Raw genomic sequence first — 24,275 nt, 5'->3', positions numbered from 1 at the left:
CTGGTCTTTGTGTCGATCCCATTCGGCCGGGGATCTGTGCTGCGTTTTGCATTTCTGTAAGCCATTTCTTTTTGCTTGATGCTATCCCAAATCTCTTTAGTTGTCCATGGCCGTTTTTTCTGTGAAGTGGAGCTTCTTCCTCTCATTGGTATATACTCGCTCTGTATTTCGTCACTTTGGTCACTTGTTAGTATTAAAACGGCTTCCTTGACCTTGTTATTCATTGCAATGGATACAATATAAAAATGGTCAAGTTAAGCTAAAATTTAACTACCCAAATCTACCTACAACACCATCCAATACAAAGCAGCCCGCTTGATCAACACTCCATCCACAAACTTTATCAATCACTCCTTCCATCACTGGTGCACAGTGGCTGCAGTGTATACTATCTACCGGATACACTGTAGAAACTCATGAAGGTTCCTTCAACAGCACATTCCAAACCCACAGCGTTCACCCCAATACATGGGAACACCACCTGCCTTCCCACTCCAAGTCACACACCATCCAGACTTAGAAATATATCGCTGTTCCTTCACTGCCGTTGGGTCAAATGCCTTCCTAACAGTCCTATAGCTAAAATGGATGGACTTCAGATTGTTCAGGGTAATTAGGGATGGGAACAAATGCTGTCCTTGTCTGTAACGCCTACACCCCATGCACAAAGAATAAAAATCTGGGTCAGCCTCAGGCTGCAGACAACAGAAAGATTTGGGAGTCCAAATGCAAAAATCATTAAAAACAAATATAAAAAGGTTATCAAAATGGCCAACAGAATGCTGGCTGGAATACAAATGCAATTATCCAGTTCTTCATTTATAGACAGACTTGTTCAGAACCAATCAGGAACACTGCTTATAGTTCTGGGAATCAATGTTCAGGAAGGATATAATAACCTTGTCGTGGATGAAGCACAGATTCAACAGAATGATACCGGGTTAAAACGGGTTAGATTATGAGAAGAGGTGGAAAACATATGGTTTATATTTCCTTCAGTGGAAGAGATTGAGGGCTGCTCATTGAGAAGTGAATACAAATGTTAAATGTTTCTATAGGGTAGATACAGAGAACTCTTTCCTCTGCTAGAAGAATAAAGCACAATGGAACATATTGTGGATTTCACATCAAAAGGAGCAGTTGAGGCAAATATCATCGATGTATTTAAAAGGAAGCTCATTTTTTTCAGATGAAATGTGTGTAATAGTAATAGAAGGTCATAGTGATAGTGTTAGATAAAGAGAGGTGAGAGGAAGCTCCTGTAGAGGATAAACATAGACCAGATGGGCCGAGTGGTCTGCTTCTGTGCTGGAAATTCTATATAATTCTGTGCAATGAATGTTCAATGCGAGTGACGTCCTTCAAAAGTGATATCAGGAAGCACTTTTTGACACGAAGGGAGCTAAAATTTAAAACCCTCTTGTCAAAAAGCTGTGAATGCTGCGGGTTCATTTGTAGCTTTTCAGGGCAGTGATTTTTTTTTTAAGCTGTAGGTAGCAAACGATATGGAGCAAAGGTGGGGGCGGGGAGGGGGCAGAGGGGAATGGAGCTGAACTGCAGATCACAATGATCTAATTGAATGGCGGAGCAGGACTGAGAGGCTGAATGGCGGAGCAGGACTGAGAGGCTGAATGACCTGCTAATGGTCTTAATGTGCTCATGTTACAAGTCTTCATCTTCTATTACTTCACCAGAAAGTTCAAAGTAAAACTAACTGGATTGGACAACAATAGAAACTAATAAACTGAGCAGAAAGTCGAATCCCCACCACCGGAAAGAGAATCCGGGGGGATGTAGATTTTCAAAGAGATTTTCCTTCAAATGTGTCAGACCCTATTTCAGTATTGTACAACTCCCTATAGCTTCTTCGAACGGAACGGGATCTCTTTTAACATCAGCTGCAACCTTCACAGAATGTAAATATCAGTGAAACTGGATTTCCCAAGCCAGTGTTCATGATAATCTATTTCTATCTGATATTTTAAATTTATTGTATTTCATGAGTTAGTGCAAAGCCAGAACTGTTCACAGTCAGAACACATAACTTTCTAATTCAGTTACGGCTCCTCTACCCGCTTGAAAATACGGATAAGTTTCCATCGCCGAGCTGGTGTAAAACCTTAAAATCAGTTTGAGAATTCACATGGTGGGTGCATCGACAAAGATGAACCGATTCACATAACAACAGAAACCAAAGCTGCTTTTGTTTAACGCACAGAAGTGATGCAGTCAGGGCCGGGCATTCAGTGTGTTGTTAGATAGAAATGTGAAGAAAATGTAATTCCGATTCTGGCCTGTTTCTTTAAACAAAAACAATTACAATGTCTATTTGCCAGTATAACGAGAGCAGCCCAAATCCGCAGTATTTTGCTTTTATTACATTGAAGGGTGTTGGCTGCTTGTTCAAATGACTGGAAATAATGTCAATGCTCCCCTGCTTCAGGATCTCACGGGAGGTGTCTCTCAATAATAAATATGGGATTTCTCTTAATCTCTCATCCCACAGTTAGTTGGAGTTCCGTGTCCAGCCGCAAGAGTCACCATCACTTCTCAGACAGAATGAGAGTTCCATTGAGCTTTTATCCATTTAAAATGTTACCACCAATGTTACAGACAGTAATGATTTACTATCCGATTATAGCAGCAGTTGGAATCCCAGGTAAGTGATTATATTCAGTCACTAAATGTATAAAGTAGAGGTTAACTGTATTCCTGCTCTTATCTCGGGAACTGTTCCTTTTCACTTTTTTTCTCTCACGCCAATCCAAAAGCAGAACCACATTCTTTGTATTTTCCACTCCCTCTACTCATTGACAGATTATTTGTTGACGTTAAAATGTTCTTTTAAATCTCTATCAAAGCCTGCAGCTTATTTTCTTCATTTAACATCTTCAAACTGGTTCCGTCTGAACTGAGAATCAGTTCAGTGTGTGATAAAACGGACTATTTCAGTTTAATTTTTCCATTGCCCAACAGACTCACTCTCCTCTCCTTCATTCCAGTAACAGTCAGTAATATCTGACAAGCAATAACTTTTACTCTTCCTTCACTGCTTTATAAAATGCCCCAGTTTCTCCCCCTCTGATTTCTGCTGAGGACAGATCTGCTGACAGATATATACATGTGAGTACGGACAGTCAGCACCGGGATTTGTTCAGTCCCATTATTCAGATATTCTCACTGTTCTCGGTCTGTTTCCACAATGTGTTGGATCTTATTCCTGATGATCACAATCCACTCCAAGTGTGGATTTGTTCTCCGTGAAGGAACACAGACTCTCCCTCTGATCTCCTCTCCTGTCCGGTTACCAGCCTGTTCTCAGTTACCTCTTCTCCCACCGAGCGGGTATTCTGATCCCTTCAGCCGGTGGGAGGCAGCTGGTTTCTGTCCCAGACCTTCCTGCAGGTGGGGCAGGGAATTCAATGCAGTGAAAGAGTGATTTAAACACTGCAGCGGGACTCTGTGAAACAGTCCTGCGTTGCCCCAGTTGAGAAACTCGTTTCAGCTTTCACCATCCGGATTTGACCAATCTCATGCTTCAGGTTGATACAAAAACGCTGCACTCTGAGCATGTCCGTCCACCCAGTCAAATCACTGGTCCTCTCAAATACCATGTAATTTAACTCCAGATTCTTGTACATAGAAGATATCCTAATCAGATTTCCACACCCTGTCCCCCGAAACCTTCACCACCTCTTCCTCCATCCACCTGTTCAATCTACTCTGTATCTGGATATAGTTTCTGCCTCAACCCCTAATCCTGGAACTGAACTGCACCGTTTCCCAACTCTCTTTGTGAAGACATTTCTCCTGTTTTCTGTTCCAAATATCTTCCATTTAATCTTTCAACTCTGCTGCCTCCTTCTTCACCGTCTCATTGTTTCGAAACAATGTTCTTCCATCCACCTTCTCCCACTCTTCCATAACTTTAAACACTTCCATTATATCGCCCTGTAATCTATGTCGCTGTTACTTTCTTCTCCCTCACATTTACAGTTTAATGTGACAGATCCCAGTGTGTGAAAATGGTGCAGTTTAACCCTTACTGTACCACGGACTCAAATTCCCCACTTGAGTTGTGAAAGTAAAATCTCACAATCAGTGGAACGAGTCCCCACCTCCAGAGGACACTGAACCCTTCCAGATTTATTTTTGAAGAAATACGACCGACATTAAACTCCAATGCTCCGGCTTTTATTCTTGAAATTTTTTTTTAATTTCCAAAATATACTTTATTCATAAAAATCTGCAAAAATTACATTGTCAAACAGTTTCAAACAGCACCAAAAAATACAAACATTGCAAGGGAGATCAGTTTCCTTCAATACTGTCATGAGTTTCTTCACAACCCTTCCGTTTCACAATTGTCATGTCAATTACAGTTTCACATTGACAGCAAATGAAAATATCAACGATACAGTTCGAGGTTTTATTCTTGACATTCTGCTGAGCCTATTTAATGATTTAATTATCTTAGCGCTCTTGGTCCGTGTTCTAATGTAGTTTTGTTTCTTCTGACGTGTTTATTTTGCTGTTTCTCATTCAAGGTCAGAGTTTAATTGCGTATTACATTATCCCATTCCGCCACTTTACCTGTGTGATATGTTCATTGAGATCATCGTGTAGTTAAAATATTCAGCGAAAGACCCTTCCTCCACCCTGGTATAACCTCCCGACACTTTCTGCCTCTCTCCCCCGCTGTTCTCCTTTCAGAAACTCTTTAAAGCCTACAGCTTTTACCAAGCCTTTTTGTCATCTGACTTACTATCTCTGTCTGTGTTTCTGTATCATCGTTGCTTTATAGTACTCCTGTGAAGCACCTTCGGACGTTTAATTACCTCGAAGACGCGATATAAATAGTTCTTGTTGCTGAAAGCTCCCAATTGTTAGCTTCATGCAATGTCCTATCATCTGGTGTAAATTTAATTTCAACTATCTTCAGTTCATGATTCAATGGTTTTCCGTTCCTATATTCTCAAATCGTATTCCAAAAGCGTTTCTGTCCAGTATCTTGTTAAGCGTTCACACAGAGATTATTACCAACAATGAAAAGATACAGAATTGGAGGTAATTGTTTGCAAGCTATGATACAGAGTTTGGGGGAACCATGATAATGTAGTGTTTTTCTTTATCTCACTGGTGTTTGAATGACAAAGTGAACAAGAGCTGCTTCAGTTGGACAGATAAAATAAAAGCAAAATACTGCGGATGCTGGAAATCTGAAATAAAAACAAGAAATGCTGGAACCACTCAGCAGGTCTGGCAGCATCTGTGGAAAGAGAAGCAGAGTTAACGTTTCAGGTCAGTGACCCTTCTTGGGAACTGACAAATATTACAAATGTCAAAGGTTATAAGCAAGTGAGGCGGGGGTGGGGCAAGAGATAACAAAGGAGAAAGTGTAGATTGGACAAGGCCACATAGCTATGAAGAAGGGTCACTGACCTGAAACGTTAACTCTGCTTCTCTTTCCACAGATGCTGCCAGACCTGTTGAGTGGTTCCAGCATTTCTTGTTTTTATTTCAGTTGTACAGAGCCTTGGTCAGACCCCTGCTGCATTCATGCTTTCAGTTATAAGCACTGCACTACTGGGACTATGTATTGGATTTGGGGAGGGTGGGGAGTGGACCGGGGGTCACAGGTGGTGGGACAGGGCGGGGAGGGGATCCAGGGTCTGTGTAGATTCAATAGAATGATGTCAGGACTCAAACGGTCAAATCCAGAAGCCTGTTTCATAAATTTGGCTTATGTTCCCTCGCTTTTAGAAAGTTATGTGTGATATGACTGAAGTATTTAAATTGATAAAAGAATGGTACAGGAAGGAAACTGTTTCTTGGCGCCGTGCAATCGAAAACAAGGGGAAATGCTATTAAAATTCGAGTTATGCCATTTAGCAGAAAAAGCAGGAAGCAATTTTTCATACAGGGGTTAGCGGAAATCCAGAACACCTTCTCTTTGAAGTCTAGTACTGCTTGCTCAATTAATGTTTTCAGGACTGAAAACAATAGAACTTTTAAAGTAAGAATGTCAAAACATATGGAACGAAGACGGCCGAGTGAAGATAAAGAGCAGATTTACCAGGACCAAATTGCTGTTGATAAGGTCCTGCATAGGAGATTGGTTAAGAAGGTCAGAGCCCATGGGATCCAGGGCAATTTGGCAAATTGGATCCGAAATTGGCTTCGTGGCAGGAGACAGACGGTAATGGTCGAGGGTTGATTTTGCGAGTGGCAGCCTGTGACCAGTGGTGTACCACATGGATCGTGCTGTTTGTGCTGTTTGTAGTGTACATTAATGAATTTGACGTGAATATAGGAGGTATGATCAGTAAGTTTACAGATGACATGAAAATTGGTGGTGTCGTAAACAGTGAGGAGGAAAGGCTTAAATTAGAGGACGATATCGATAGGCTGGTAAAATGGGTGGAGCAGTGGCAAATGGAAGTTAATCCTGAGAAGTGTGAGGTGATGCATTTTGAGCAGACTAACAAGGGAAGGGAATATGCAATGGATGGTAGGACCCTAGGAAGTACAGAGGGTCAGAGGGAAGGCAGCAGCGCAGGTAGATAAGGTGTATAAAATGCTAGTTAAGCCACAGCTGGAGTACTGTGTAAAGTTCAGGTTGCCACACTTTAGGAAGGATGTGATTGCACTGGAGAGGGTGCAGAGGAGATTCACCAGGATGTTGCCTGAGCTGGAGCATTTTAGCTATAAAGCGAGATTGGATAGGCTGGTGTTGTTTTAGTTTAGTTTAGATTAGATTAGATTAGACATACAGCACTGAAACAGGCCCTTCGGCCCACCGAGTCTGTGCCGAACATCAACCACCCATTTTATACTAATCCTACACTAATCCCATATTCCCAACAAACATCCCCACCTGTCCATATATTTCCCTCCCACCTACCTATACGAGTGACAATTTATAATGGCCAATTTACCTATCAACCTGCAAGTCTTCTTAAGTTTTCTCAAGTTTTCCTAAGAGCAGAGAAGGATGAGGTGGGACCTGACTGATGTATACAAAATTATGAGGGGCTTAGATAGGATAGATAGGAAGAAACTTTTTCCTTTATCTGAGGGGTGAATAACCCAGGGGCATAGATTTAAGGAAAGGGGCAGGATGTTTAGAGGGGATTTGAGTGTAAAAAAATATTCACCCAGAGGATGGTTGGAATCTGGAACACACTGCCTGAAGTGGTGGTAGAGACAGGACCCTCACAATATTTAATCAGTATTTAGATGAGCACTTGAAACGTCAAAGCAGACAAGGCTACAGGCCGAGTGCTGGAAAATGGGATTAGAATAGATAGGTGCTTGATGGCCCGCACAGACAGGAAGGGCCTGTTTCTGTGCTGTATAACTCTATAACTCAATGACCCTATGACTCTAATTGAATGATGGAAAAGACTTATTGTGCTGATCGACTTCCTCCTGTGTTCCTATATTCCTCTGCATCAATGACCAGGAGATCATCATCTCTTCTGAAATGAGACTTGCATTAATCACATGTCCAGGTTCAGTGTAACTATTGGGACAACTGGTTTCTGACGTTATTCTTGGACCCTTTGAGTTCCCGTCAGTCTTTGTAACTTGTTACTGATGGTATAAATCTGTGTGTCTCTCTATGACTGCTCTCCCTGTGCCTCTGTTCATTTGCTCTCTTCGTCCTAAAGTCATTATTTCGCTGATTTCAGGTCTAAAACAGAAATTACGAGAATATCATGCATTACCTTTCCTCCCTCTTCCTTTTGTGGGATGTTTGTTGATAGGATAATGTTCTTTCGAATTCCAACTAAACCTCCAATGGTTTTTTACATTGATAGACTGTTGCGGTTTTATTTAACAATGTGTACACCATTCACACAATGGGATATTCTCAGATTATGTAGTAGTTCCAGTTAATCTGCAGCAGCGACAGGGGCCTTTGGTGAATGTTCTCCTGTGAACATTCTCTGGTCACTTTATCTTCCTCACCCTTCACTGCAGCAGCCATGGTTCAGTGGTTCCACTCTCCCCTCTGAGTCAGGAGGATATGGTTTCAGCAGCCTTTGGAAGTGCAGGTTGATAGTTCAGTGAAGTACTGGTGCTATGCTGCACAACTGGATTACAGAAAATCTTTGCAATCCTCAAATTCACAAACTCTGTAGCTTCCAAATCAGTATATATTTTATTATGTTCGTTCATGGGATGTGGGCGTCGCTGGCTAGGCCAGCATTTATGTGTTGACCAGTCAGTTGCACTGCTGAATGTGATGTCTTTCCGATGGAACTGTTTTGATCAAAGTGTTCCAAACCGACATCATGTCAATGGATTATGATATTGTGGGACCTTGTTGTGTGCAAATTCACATTTAATTGTTTTACAAGGTGCGCTGGGAAGCCAAAGTAACTATCTGCGGATAGAAGGTGAAGGCCCTAATTAACACAGTGTGAGTGAAATTTACCAGTGTTATTTTCCATGGAATTTCTGGAAAATTAAAGGATCCCTGTGTTGATGTCGCTGGTAACATTGTTGCATTGTCAATGGTATCCTGAAACCACACTGGAAATGCATCATATTCAATGCTTCTATACTGCACTAATTCAAGTTCAGATCTATCGTCACAAAAGTGTATGATAATTCTACAGTCAGTTGTAAAACACATTGAGATGTTTATATCCTGTACATTGTATGGGCTGTAAACCCTGAGGCTGAAGGAATCCAGAGCTGTGAACAGATAGGCATTAACACACAGTTGCAATTAGATTTTTATACTTAACTGGCGACATTGGTGGTTGTATTCTGTGAACGATGGACATTCTTTGCTTTGCTTTGGGCCCTGACACTTGCAAACAGCTGCCAGCAGAAAGGACTGTAATTGTTTTATAAGTAGATAAATAGGTGTTATCCAACATCGGCCCGCGGGCCAGGATCTGGCCCGCCAAAGGTTTCCATCCGGCCTGCGGATGTATTTCAGAGATGAGGGATTCATATCGAATAGTTCCAGAGATGTAGAGGAAAGGATAGCGAAGATGATTCTCGACAGGGGCGAGAGTAACAGGGTAGTTGTTATGGGGGACTTTAACTTTCCAAATATCGACTGGAAATACTATAGTTCGAGTACTTTAGATGGGTCAGTTTTTGTCCAGTGTGTGCAGGAGGGTTTTCTGACACAGTATGTAGACAGGCCAACCAGGGGCGATGCCACATTGGATTTGGTACTGGAAAATGAACCCAGCCAGGTGTTAGATTTAGATGTAGGTGAGCACTTTGGTGATAGTGATCACAATTCGGTTAGGTTTACCTTAGCGATGGGCAGGGACAGGTATATACCGCAGGGCAAAAATTATAGCTGGGGGAAAGGAAATTATGATGCAATTAGGCAAGATTTAGGATGCGTAGGATGGGGAAGGAAACTGCAGGGGATGGGAACAATCGAAATGTGGAGCTTATTCAAGGAGCAGCTACTGTGTGTCCTTGATAAGTATGTACCTGTGAGGCAGGGAGGAAGTTGTCGAGCGAGGGAGCCGTGGTTTACTAAAGAAGTTGAAGCGCTTGTCAAGAGGAAGAAGGCGGCTTATGTTAGGATGAGACGTGAAGGCTCAGTTTGGGCGCTTGAGAGCTACAAGCTAGCCAGGAAGGATCTAAAGGGAGAGCTAAGAAGAGCAAGGAGAGGACACGAGAAGTCATTGGCGGATAGGATCAAGGAAAACCCTAAGGCTTTCTATAGGTATATCAGGAATAAAAGAATGACTAGAGTTAGATTAGGGCCAATCAAGGATAGTAGTGGGAAGTTGTGTGTGGAATCAGAGGAGATAGGGGAAGTGTTAAATGAATATTTTGCGTCAGTATTTACAGTAGAGAAAGAAAATGTTGTTGAGGAGAATACTAAGATTCAGGCTACTAGGCTAGATGGGATTGAGGTTCACAAGGAGGAGGTGTTATCAATTTTGGAAAGTGTGAAAATAGATAAGTCCCCTGGGCCAGATGGGATTTATCCTAGGATTCTCTGGGAAGCTGGGGAGGAGATTGCAGAGCCTTTGTCCTTGATCTTTATGTCGTCATTGTCGACAGGAATAGTGCCGGAAGACTGGAGGATAGCAAATGTTGTCCCCTTGTTCAAGAAGGGGAGTAGAGACAGCCCTGGTAATTATAGACCTGTGAGCCTTACTTCGGTTGTGGGTAAAATGTTGGAAAAGGTTATGAGACAGGATTTATAATCATCTTGAAAAGAATAAGTTCATTAGAGATAGTCAGCACGGTTTTGTGACGGGTAGGTCGTGCCTCACAAACCTTATTGAGTTTTTCGAGAAGGTGACCAAACAGGTAGATGAGGGCAAAGCAGTGGATGTGGTGTATATGGATTTCAGTAAGGCGTTTGATAAGGTTCCCCACGGTAGGCTATTGCAGAAAATACGGAAGTATGGGGTTGAAGGTGATTTAGAGCTTTGGATCAGAAATTGGCTCGCTGAAAGAAGACAGAGGGTGGTGGTTGATGGCAAATGTTCATCCTGGAGTTTAGTTACTAGTGGTGTACCGCAAGGATCTGTTTTGGGGCCACTGCTGTTTGTCATTTTTATAAATGACCTGGAAGAGGGTGTAGAAGGGTGGGTTAGTAAATTTGCAGATGACACTAAGGTCGGTGGAGTTGTGGATAGTGCCGAAGGATGTTGTAGGGTACAGAGTGACATAGATAGGCTGCAGAGCTGGGCTGAGAGATGGCAAATGGAGTTTAATGCGGAAAAGTGTGAGGTGATTCACTTTGGAAGGAGTAACAGGAATGCAGAGTACTGGGCTAATGGGAAGATTTTTGGTAGTGTAGATGAACAGAGAGATCTTGGTGTCCAGGTGCATAAATCCCTGAAGGTTGCTACCCAGGTTAATAGGGCTGTTAAGAAGGCATATGGTGTGTTATCTTTTATTAGTAGGGGGATCGAGTTTCGGAGCCACGAGGTCATGCTGCAGCTGTACAAAACTCTGGTGAGACCGCACCTGGAGTATTGCGTGCAGTTCTGGTCACCGCATTATTGGAAGGATGTGGAAGCTATGGAAAGGGTGCAGACGAGATTTACTAGGATGTTGCCTGGTACGGAGGGAAGGTCTTACGAGGAAAGGCTGAGGGACTTGAGGTTGTTTTCGTTGGAGAGAAGGAGGAGGAGAGGTGACTTAATAGAGACATATAAGATAATCTGAGGGTTAGATAGGGTGGATAGTGAGAGTCTTTTTCCTCGGATGGTGATGGCAAACACGTGGGGACGTAGCTTCAAGTTGAGGGGTGATAGATATAGGACAGATGTCAGAGGTAGTTTCTTTACTCAGAGAGTAGTAAGGGCGTGGAACGCCCTACCTGCAGCAGAAGTAGACTCGCCAACTTTAAGGGCATTTAAGTGGTCATTGGATAGACATGTGGATGAAAATGGAATCGTGTAGGTCAGATGGTTTCACAGGTCGGCGCAACATCGAGGGCCGAAGGGCCTGTACTGCGCTGTAATGTTCTAATTCTAATTCTAATAAATATTTCATGCCTTTATCTTTCTGAAATTATCTCTCACCGGCTGCCTATGCAAGATGAGATGAAATGAGCATGAGGCCCCATCGCTAAAAAATTGGACAAACCTGAGTTAAATTGTTCATTAAGTGTCACCACTTCTTTCACTGTGATTCTCTTTAAGTAAGACAGAGACCATCATTAATAAATCCTTGAAACGCTGATCCAATTGTTTACCAATTAATTTTTGATGAATAATGAATATTGTGACATGATTTTAGCAATGTGTATTTCTGAATATTTTAGATAGGTAAGTTAGTGACCAAACTAAAAATGTTTGTAACATTCAGAAATATTCAACTTTCACATTTGTTGCATCTCACTAGTTTAAAATTCTGAAACACCCCACCTAACTGGTTTGTAGGAGTGCTTTACCAGGGGGACAGCAATGGTTCAAGAAAATGGCCCATCTCCACCTCTCGGGGAAACTGGAAAGCTCGCCCTATCTCTTGTCTCTGTTTTCGGGTTACTTCAACTTTTTTGTTGGAACATTTCAACCATATTTCTGCATCAATTGTAACTGCTCCAGCAACCCACCACCTCCCCCCGCCCAGCGCACAAACCCACAACAACCCACCACCTCACCCCTCCCAGCACACAAACCCACAACAACCCACCACCTCCCCCCTCCCAGCACACAAACCCACAACAACCCACCACCTCCCCCCTCCCAGCACACAAACCCACAACAACCCACCACCTCCCCCCTCCCAGCACACAAACCCACAACAACCACCACCTCCCGCCGGCCAGCAGGCACACACCAACAACAAACACCACCTCCCCACGGCCAGCACACACACACACACAACAACCCACCACCTCCCCCCTCCCAGCACACAAACCCACAACAACCCACCACCTCCCCCCGCCCAGCGCACAAACCCACAACAACCACCACCTCCCCCCGGCCAGCAGGCACACACCCACAACAACCCACCACCTCCCCCCGGCCAGCAGGCACACACCCACACAAACCCAACACCTCCCCCCGACCAGCAGACACACACACACAACAAACACCACCTCCCCCCGCCCAGCGCACCCAGACCCACAACAGCCACCACCTCCACCCGCCCAGCGCACACACTACAACAACCACCACCATCCCCCACCCAGCAGACACACACACACAACAACCAACACCTCCCCCCACCCAGCACACACACACACAACAACCCACCACCTCCCCCCACCCAGCACACACACACACAACAACCCACCACCTCCCCCCACCCAGCAGACACACACACAACAACCACCTGCCCCCTCCCAGCACACACACACACACAACAACCACCACCATCTCCCCCCGGCCAGCAGACACACACACACCAACCACCACCTCCCCCCGGCCAGCAGACACACACACACCAACAACCACCTCCCCCGTCCCAGCAGTCACACACTCACAACAACCACCACCTCCCCCCGCCCAGCAGACACACACCCACAACAACAGACCACCTCCCCCGTCCCAGCAGACACACACCCACAACAACACACCACCTCCCCCGTCCCAGCACACACACACCCACAACAACCCACCACATCCCGCCGGCCAGCAGACACACACCCACAACAACACACCACCTCCCCCCGGCCAGCAGACACACACCCACAACAACCACCACCTCCCCCCGGCCAGCAGACACACACCCACAACAACCACCAACTCCCCCCGGCCAGCAGACACACACCCACAATAACCACCACCTCCCCCCGGCCAGCAGACACACACCCACAACAACCCACCACCTCCCCCGTCCCAGCACACACACACCCACAACAACCCACCACCTCCCCCCGGCCAGCAGACACACACACACAACAACCCACCACCTCCCCCACCGGCACAACAGATACACACCAACAACAACCCACCACCTCCCCCACCGGCCCAGCAGACACACTCCCACAACAACCCACCAACTCCCCCCGCCCAGCACACACACAAACAACCTCCACCTCCCCCCGGCCAGCACACACACACCCACAACAACCCACCACCTCACCCCGCCCATCAGACACACACACACAACAACCACCCACCACCACCCCCCGCCCAACAGCCACACACACACACACACAACACACAAACAACCCACCACCTCCCTCCGCCCAGCACACACACACACAACACACAAACAACCCACCACCTCCCTCCGCCCAGCACACACACACACACCCACAACAACCCACCACCACCCCCCGCCCAACAGCCACACACACACACAACCACCACCTCCCCCCGCCCAGCACACACACACACACCCACAACAACCCACCACCACCCCCCGCCCAACAGCCACACACACACAACAACCCACCACCTCCCCCCGCCCAGCGCACACACACCCACAACAACCCACCACCTGCCCCCTCCCAGCACACACACACACACAACAACCCACCACCACCCCCCGCCCAGCACACACACACACACAACAACCCACCTCCCCCTGCCCAGCACACACACACACCCGTAACAACCCACCACCACCCCCCGCCCAGCAGCCACACACCCACAACAACCACCACCCACCCCCGCCCAGCACACACACACCCAAAACAACCCACCACCACCCCCCGCCCAGCAGCCACACACCCACAACAACCACCACCCACCCCCGCCCAGCACACACACACCCAAAACAACCCACCACCACCCCCCGCCCAACAGCCACACACACACAAACAACCCACCACCTCCCCCCACCCAGCAAACACACACAGACAACAAACACCTGCCCCCGCCCAGCACACACACACACACAACAACCACCACCTCCCCCCGGCCAGCAGACACACACACACAACAACCACCACCTGCCCCCGCCCAGCACACACACACCAACAACAACCCACCACCTCCCCCCACCCAGCAAACACACACAGACAACAAACACCTGCCCCCGCCCAGCACACACAGACACACAACAACCACCACCTCCCCCCGGCCAGCAGACACACACACACAACAACCACCACCTCCCCCCACCCAGCACACACACACACACAACAACCACCACCTCCCCCCGGCCAGCAGACACACACACACAACAACCACCACCTCCCCCCGGCCAGCAGACACACACACACAACAACCACCACCTCCCACCTCCCAGCAGACACACACACCCACAACAACCCACCACCACCTCCCGGCCAGCCGACACACACCCACAACAACCCACCACCTCCCCCGGCCCAGCAGACACACACCCACAACAAACCACCACCTCCCCCCGCCCAGCACACACACAAACAACCTTCACCTCCCCCCGCCCAGCACACACACAGACACAACCACCACCTGCCCCCGCCCAGCACACACACACACACACACAACCACCACCTCCCCCCGCCCAGCAGACACACACCCACAACAACCCACCACATTCCCCCGGCCCAGCCGACACACACCCACAAAAACCCACCAACTCCCCCGGCCCAGCACACACACACCCACAACAACCCACCACCTCCCGCCAGCCAGCACACACACACCCACAACAACCCACCACCTCCCCCCAGCCCAGCAGAGACACACCCACAACAACCCACCACCTCCCCCCAGCCAGCACACACACACCCACAACAACCCACCACCTCCCCCCGGCCAGCACACACACACCCACAACAACCACCACCTCCCCCCGGCCAGCACACACACACCCACAACATCCCACCACCTCCCCCCGACCAGCACACACACACAACAACCACCACCTCCCCCCGGCCAGCACACACACACCCACAACAACCCACCACCTCCCCCCGCCCAGCACACACACACACACACACAACAACCCACCACCTCCCCTCGCCCAGCACACACACACACACAACAACTCACCACCTCCCCCCGGCCAGCAGACACACACACCCACAACAACCCAAAACCACCTCCCGTCCAGCCGACACACACCCACAACAACCCACCACCTCCCACGTCCCAGCAGACACACACACACACACAACAACTCACCACCTCCCCCCGGCCAGCACACACACACCCACAACAACCCACCACCTCCCTCCAGCCCAGCAGACACACACCCACAACAACCCACCACCTCCCCCCAGCCAGCACACACACACCCACAACAACCCACCACCTCCCCCCGGCCAGCACACACACACCCACAACAACCACCACCTCCCCCCGGCCAGCACACACACACCCACAACAACCACCACTTCCCCCCGCCCAGCACACACACACACACACACACAACAACCCACCACCTCCCCTCGCCCAGCACACACACACACACAACAACCACCACCTCCCCCCGGCCCAGCACACACACACCCACAACAACCCACCACCTCCCCCGGCCCAGCAGACACACACCCACAACAACCCACCACGTCCCCCCCGGCACAGCACACACACACCCACAACAACCCACCACCTCCCCCCGCCAAGCACACACACACAAACAACCCACCACCTCCCACCACCCAGCACAAACACAAACAACCACCTCCCCCAGCCCAGCACACACACACACACAACAACCCACCACCTCCCCCAGCCCAGCACACACACAACCACCTCCCCCCACCCAGCGCGCACACACACAACAACCACCACCTCCCCCCACCCAGCACACACACACAACAACCCACCACCTCCCCCCGCCCAGCACACACACACAACAACCCACCACCTCCCCCCACCCAGCACACACATACACACACACAACAACCCACCACCAACCCCCGCCCAGCACACACACACCCACAACAACCCGCCACCTCCCACGTCCCAGCAGACACACACCCACAACAACCCACCACCTCCCCCCGCCCAGCACACACATACACACACACAACAACCCACCACCACCCCCCGCCCAGCACACACACACCCACAACAACCCGCCACCTCCCCCCGCCCAGCACACACACACCCACAACAACCCGCCACCTCCCCCCGCCCAGCACACACACACCCACAACAACCCACCACCTCCCCCCGGCCAGCAGACACACCCACAACAACCCACCACCTCCCTCCGCCCAGCACACACACACACACAACAGCCACCACCTCCCCCCACCCAGCACACACACACACAACAGCCACCACCTCCCCCCACCCAGCACACACACACAACAACCACCTGCCCCCGCCCAGCACACACACACACACAACAACCCACCACCTCCCCCCGCCCAGCACACACACACCCACAACAACCCACCACCTCCCCCCGCACAGCAGACACACACACACAACAACCACCACCTCCCCCCGGCCAGCAGACACACACACACAACAACCACCACCTCCCCCCGGCCAGCACACACACACACAAAAACCACCACCTCCCCCCACCCAGCAGACACACACACACAACAACCACCACCTCTCCCCGCACAGCAGACACACACCCACAACAACCCACCACCTCCCCCCGCCCAGCACACACACAAACAACCACCACCTCCCCTCGCCCAGCGCACACACAACAACCACCACCTCCCCCCGCCCAGCACACACACACACACAACAACCACCACCTCCCCCCGCACAGCAGACACACACACACAACCACCACCTCCCCTCGCCCAGCAGACACACACCCACAACAACCCACCACCTCCCACGTCCCAGCAGACACACACACACACAACAACCACCACCTCCCACGTCCCAGCAGACACACACACACAACAACCACCACCTCCCCCCGCCCAGCACACACACACCCACAACAACCCACCACCTCCCACGTCCCAGCAGACACACACACACAACAACTCACCACCTCCCCCCAGCCAGCAGACACACACACACAACAACCACCACCTCCCACGTCCCAGCAGACACACACACACAACAACTCACCACCTCCACCCGGCCAGCCGACACACACCCACAAAAACCCACCACCTGCCCCCGGCCAGCACACACACATCCACAACAACCCACCACCTCCCCCCCGGCACAGCACACACACACACACACACAAACACACACACACACAACCTCCACCTCCCCCCGCCCAGCACACACACACACACAACCACCACCTCCCCCCACCGAGCAGAGACACAGACACAACAACCACCACCTGCCCCCGCCCAGCACACACACACACAAACAACCCACCACCTCCCCCTGCCCAGCACACACACACCCACACACAACAACCACCACCTCCCCCCGGCCAGCACACACACACCCACAACAACCCACCACCTCCCCGCGGCCTGCACACACACACACACACACACACACACACACACAGACAACCTCCACCTCCACCCGCCCAGCACACACACACACACAACCACCACCTCCCCCCGCCCAGCACACACACACCCACAACAACCCACCACCTCCCCCCGCCCAGCACACGCACCCACAACAACCCACCACCTCCCTCCGACCAGCACACGCACCCACATCCGCCACCACCTCCCCCCGCCCAGCACACACACACACAACCACCACCTCCCCCCGCCCAGCACACACACACCCACAACAACCCACCACCTCCCCCCGCCCAGCACACGCACCCACAACAACCCACCACCTCCCTCCGACCAGCACACGCACCCACATCCGCCACCACCTCCCTCCGACCAGCACACACACCCACAACAGCCACCACCTCCCCCCGCCCAGCAGACACACACACAACCGCCACCTCCCCCCGCCCAGCACACGCACCCACATCCGCCACCAACTCCCTCCGACCAGCACACACACCCAAAACAACCACCACCTCCCCCCGCCCAGCACACACACACACAACCACCACCTCCCCCCGCCCAGCACACACACACACACAGCCACCACCTCCCCCCGCCCAGCAAACACACACACAAAAACAACCACCTCCCCCCGCCCAGCAGACACACACACACAACCACCACCTCCCCCCGCCCAGCAGACACACACACACAACAACCATCACCTCCCCCCGCCCAGCAGACACACACACACAACAACCACCACCTCCCCCCGCCCAGCACACACACACACACAAACACACAACAACCCACCACCACCCCCCGCCCAGCACACACACACCCACAACAACCCGCCACCTCCCCCCGCCAAGCACACACACACAAACAACCCACCACCTCCCCCCGCCCAGCACACACACACCCACAACAACCCACCACCTCACCCCGGCCAGCAGACACACCCACAACAACCCACCACCTCCCTCCGCCCAAACACACACACACAACAGCCACCACCTCCCCCCGCCCAGCACACACACACACACACACACAACAGCCACCACCTCCCCCCACCCAGCACACACACACACACACAACAGCCACCACCTCCCCCCACCCAGCACACACACACAACAACCACCACCTCCCTCCGCCCAGCACACACACACAACAACCACCTGCCCCCGCCCAGCACACACACACACACACAACAACCCACCACCTCCCCCCGCACAGCAGACACACACACACAACAACCCACCACCTCCCCCCGGCCAGCACACACACACCCACAACAACCCACCACCTCACCCCGGCCAGCACACACACACACACAACAGCCACCACCTCCCCCCGCCCAGCACACACACACACACAACAGCCACCACCTCCCCCCACCCAGCACAAACACACACAACAGCCACCACCTCCCCCCGCCCAGCACACACACACACACAACAGCCACCACCTCCCCCCACCCAGCACACACACACAACAACCACCACCTCCCTCCGCCCAGCACACACACACACAACAACCACCTGCCCCCGCCCAGCACACACACACACACAACAACCCACCACCTCCCCCCGCCCAGCACACACACACACACAACAACCCACCACCTCCCCCCGCCCAGCACACACACACCCACAACAACCCACCACCTCCCCCCGGCCAGCAGACACACACACACAACAACCACCACCTCCCCCCGGCCAGCAGACACACACACACAACAACCACCACCTCTCCCCGCACAGCAGACACACACACACACAACAACCACCACCTCCCCCCGGCCAGCACACACACACACAAAAACCACCACCTCCCCCCGCCCAACAGATACACACACAACAACCACCACCTCCCCTCGCCCAGCGCACACACAACAACCACCACCTCCCCCCGCCCAGCACACACACACACAACAACCACCACCTCCCCCCGCACAGCAGACACACACACACAACAACCACCACCTCCCCTCGCCCAGCACACACACACACACACAAACAACTCACCACCTCCCCCCGCACAGCAGACACACACCCACAACAACCCACCACCTCCCACGTCCCAGCAGACACACACACACACAACAACCACCACCTCCCACGTCCCAGCAGACACACACACACAACAACCACCACCTCCCCCCGCCCAGCACACTCACACCCACAACAACCCACCACCTCCCACGTCCCAGCAGACACACACACAACAACCACCACCTCCCCCCGCACAGCAGACACACACACACAACAACTCACCACCTCCCCCCGGCCAGCAGACACACAGACACACACACAACAACTCACCACCTCCCCCCGCCCAGCACATACACACACACAACAACCCACCACCTCCCACGTCCCAGCAGACACACACCCACAACAACCCACCACCTCCCACGTCCCAGCAGACACACACACACAACAACCACCACCTCCCACGTCCCAGCAGACACACAACAACCCACCACCTCCCCCCCGGCCCCGCACACACACACCCACAACAACCCACCACCTGCCCCCGGCCAGCTCACACACACCCACAACAACCCACCACCTCCCCCCCGGCACAGCACACACACACACACACACACACACACACACACAACAACCACCACCTCCCCTCGCCCAGCAGACACACACCCACAACAACCCACCACCTCCCCCCGCCCAGCACACACACAGACAACCTCCACCTCCCCCCGCCCAGAACACACACAGACAACCACCACCTCCACCCACCGAGCAGACACACAGACACACAGACACAACAAACACCACCTGCCCCCGCCCAGCACACACACAACCACCACCTGCCCCCGCCCAGCACACACACACACACAAACAACCCACCACCTCCCCCCGCCCAGCACACACACACACACAACAACCCACCACCTCCCCCTGCCCAGCACACACACACCCACACACAACAACCACCACCTCCCCCCGGCCAGCACACACACACCCACAACAACCCACCACCTCCCCCCGGCCTGCACACACACACACACACACAACAACCACCACCTCCCCTCGCCCAGCAGACACACACCCACAACAACCCACCACCTCCCCCCGCCCAGCACACACACAGACACAACAACCCAACACCTCCCTCCGCCCAGCACACACACACAACAACACACCACCTCCCCCCGGCCAGCACACACACACCCACAACAACCCACCACCTACCCCCAGCCAGCACACACACCCACAACAACCCACCACCTCCCCCCGGCCAGCACACACACACCCACAACAACCCACCACCTCCCCCCGGCCAGCAGGCACACACACACCAACCACCACCTCCCCCCACCCAGCACACACACACCCACAACAACCCACCACCTCCCCCCGGCCAGCAGGCACACACACAACAACCACCACCTCCCCCCACCCAGCACACACACAACCACAAAAACCCACCACCTCCCCCCGCCCAGCACACACAAACAACCACCACCTCCCCCCGCCCAGCACACACACTCCCACAACAACCCACCACCTCCCCTCGCCCAGCAGACACCCACACACAACAAACCACCACCTCACCCCGCCCAGCCCACACACCCACAACAAACCACCACCTCCCCCCGCCCAGCACACACACACCCACGACAACGACCACCTCCCCCCGCCCAGCGCACACACACCCACAACAACCACCACCTTCCCCCGCCCAGCACACACACCCACAACAGCCACCACCTCCCCTCACCCAGCACACACACACCCACAACAACCACCACCTCCCCTCACCCAGCACACACACACCCACAACAACCACCACCTCCCCCAGCCAGCAGGCACACCCACAACAACCCACCACCTCCCCCCGCCCAGCACACGCACCCACATCCGCCACCACCTCCCCCCACCCAGCACACACACACCCCCACAAGAAACCACCACCTCCCCCCGCCCAAAACACACACAAACACAACAACCACCACCTCCCCCCGCCCAGCACAAACACACACACACACACAACAAACCATCACCTCGCTCCACCCAGCACAAACACAACCACCTCCCCCTGCCCATCAGACACACACAACAACCACCACCTCCCCCCGCCCAGCACACACACAAACAACCACCACCTCCCCCCGCCCAGCACACACACAAGCAACCACCACCTCCCCTCGCCCAACACACACACACACAACCCACCACCTCCCCTCGCCCAGCACACACACACACAACAACCACCACCTCCCCCCGCCCAGCACACACACACACACAACAACCACCACCTCCCCTCGCCCAGCACACACACACACAACAACCACCACCTCCCCTCGCCCAGCACACACACAAACAACCACCACCTCCCCCCACCCAGCACCCACACACACAACCCACCACCTCCCCTCGCCCAGCACACACACACAAACAACCACCATCTCCCCCCGCCCAGCACACACACACACACAACCCACCACCTCCCCTCGCCCAACACACACACACACAACCCACCACCTCCCCTCGCCCAGCACACACACACACAACAACCACCACCTCCCCCCGCCCAGCACACACACACACAACAACCACCTCCCCCGCCCAGCAGACACACACAAACAACCACCACCTCCCCCCGCCCAGCACACACACACACAACAACCACCTCCCCCCGCCCAGCAGACACACACAAACAACCACCACCTCCCCCCGCCCAGCACACACACACACACACACACACACACACACAAACAACAACCACCTCCCCCCGCCCAGCACACACACACACACAATAACCACCACCTCCCCCCACCCAGCACACACACAAACAACCACCATCTCCCCTCGCCCAGCACACACACACACAACAACCACCACCTCCCCCCACCCAGCACACACACACAACAACCACCACCTCCCCCCGCCCAGCACACACACACAAACAACCACCACCTCCCCCACCCAGTACACACACACAACAACCACCACCTCCCCCCGCCCAGCACACACACACACAAACAACCCACCACCTCCCCCTGCCCAGCACACACACACCCACACACAACAACCACCACCTCCCCCCGGCCAGCACACACACACCCACAACAACCCACCACCTCCCCGCGGCCTGCACACACACACACACACACACACACACACACAGACAACCTCCACCTCCACCCGCCCAGCACACACACACACACAACCACCACCTCCCCCCGCCCAGCACACACACACCCACAACAACCCACCACCTCCCCCCGCCCAGCACACGCACCCACAACAACCCACCACCTCCCTCCGACCAGCACACGCACCCACATCCGCCACCACCTCCCCCCGCCCAGCACACACACACACAACCACCACCTCCCCCCGCCCAGCACACACACACCCACAACAACCCACCACCTCCCCCCGCCCAGCACACGCACCCACAACAACCCACCACCTCCCTCCGACCAGCACACGCACCCACATCCGCCACCATCTCCCTCCGACCAGCACACACACCCACAACAGCCACCACCTCCCCCCGCCCAGCACACACACACACAACCGCCACCTCCCCACGCCCAGCACACGCACCCACATCCGCCACCACCTCCCTCCGACCAGCACACACACCCAAAACAACCACCACCTCCCCCCGCCCAGCACACACACACACAACCACCACCTCCCCCCGCGCCCAGCACACACACACACAAAGCCACCACCTCCCCCCGCCCAGCAAACACACACACAAAAACAACCACCTCCCCCCGCCCAGCAGACACACACACACAACAACCACCACCTCCCCCCGCCCAGCAGACACACACACACAACAACCACCACCTCCCCCCGCCCAGCAGACACACACACACAACAACCACCACCTCCCCCCGCCCAGCACACACACACACACACACACACAACAACCCACCACCACCCCCCGCCCAGCACACACACACCCACAACAACCCGCCACCTCCCCCCGCCAAGCACACACACACAAACAACCCACCACCTCCCCCCGCCCAGCACACACACACCCACAACAACCCACCACCTCCCCCCGGCCAGCACACACACACCCACAACAACCCACCACCTCACCCCGGCCAGCAGACACACCCACAACAACCCACCACCTCCCTCCGCCCAAACACACACACACAACAGCCACCACCTCCCCCCGCCCAGCACACACACACACACACACACAACAGCCACCACCTCCCCCCACACAGCACACACACACACACACAACAGCCACCACCTCCCCCCACCCAGCACACACACACAACAACCACCACCTCCCTCCGCCCAGCACACACACACAACAACCACCTGCCCCCGCCCAGCACACACACACACACACAACAACCCACCACCTCCCCCCGCACAGCAGACACACACACACAACAACCCACCACCTCCCCCCGGCCAGCACACACACACCCACAACAACCCACCACCTCACCCCGGCCAGCACACACACACACACAACAGCCACCACCTCCCCCCGCCCAGCACACACACACACACAACAGCCACCA

This window comes from Heterodontus francisci, unplaced genomic scaffold (assembly GCF_036365525.1).
Source record: "Heterodontus francisci isolate sHetFra1 unplaced genomic scaffold, sHetFra1.hap1 HAP1_SCAFFOLD_554, whole genome shotgun sequence".
Classification (NCBI taxonomy): domain Eukaryota; kingdom Metazoa; phylum Chordata; class Chondrichthyes; order Heterodontiformes; family Heterodontidae; genus Heterodontus; species Heterodontus francisci.
Note: the sequence above shows the minus strand (reverse complement) of the source record.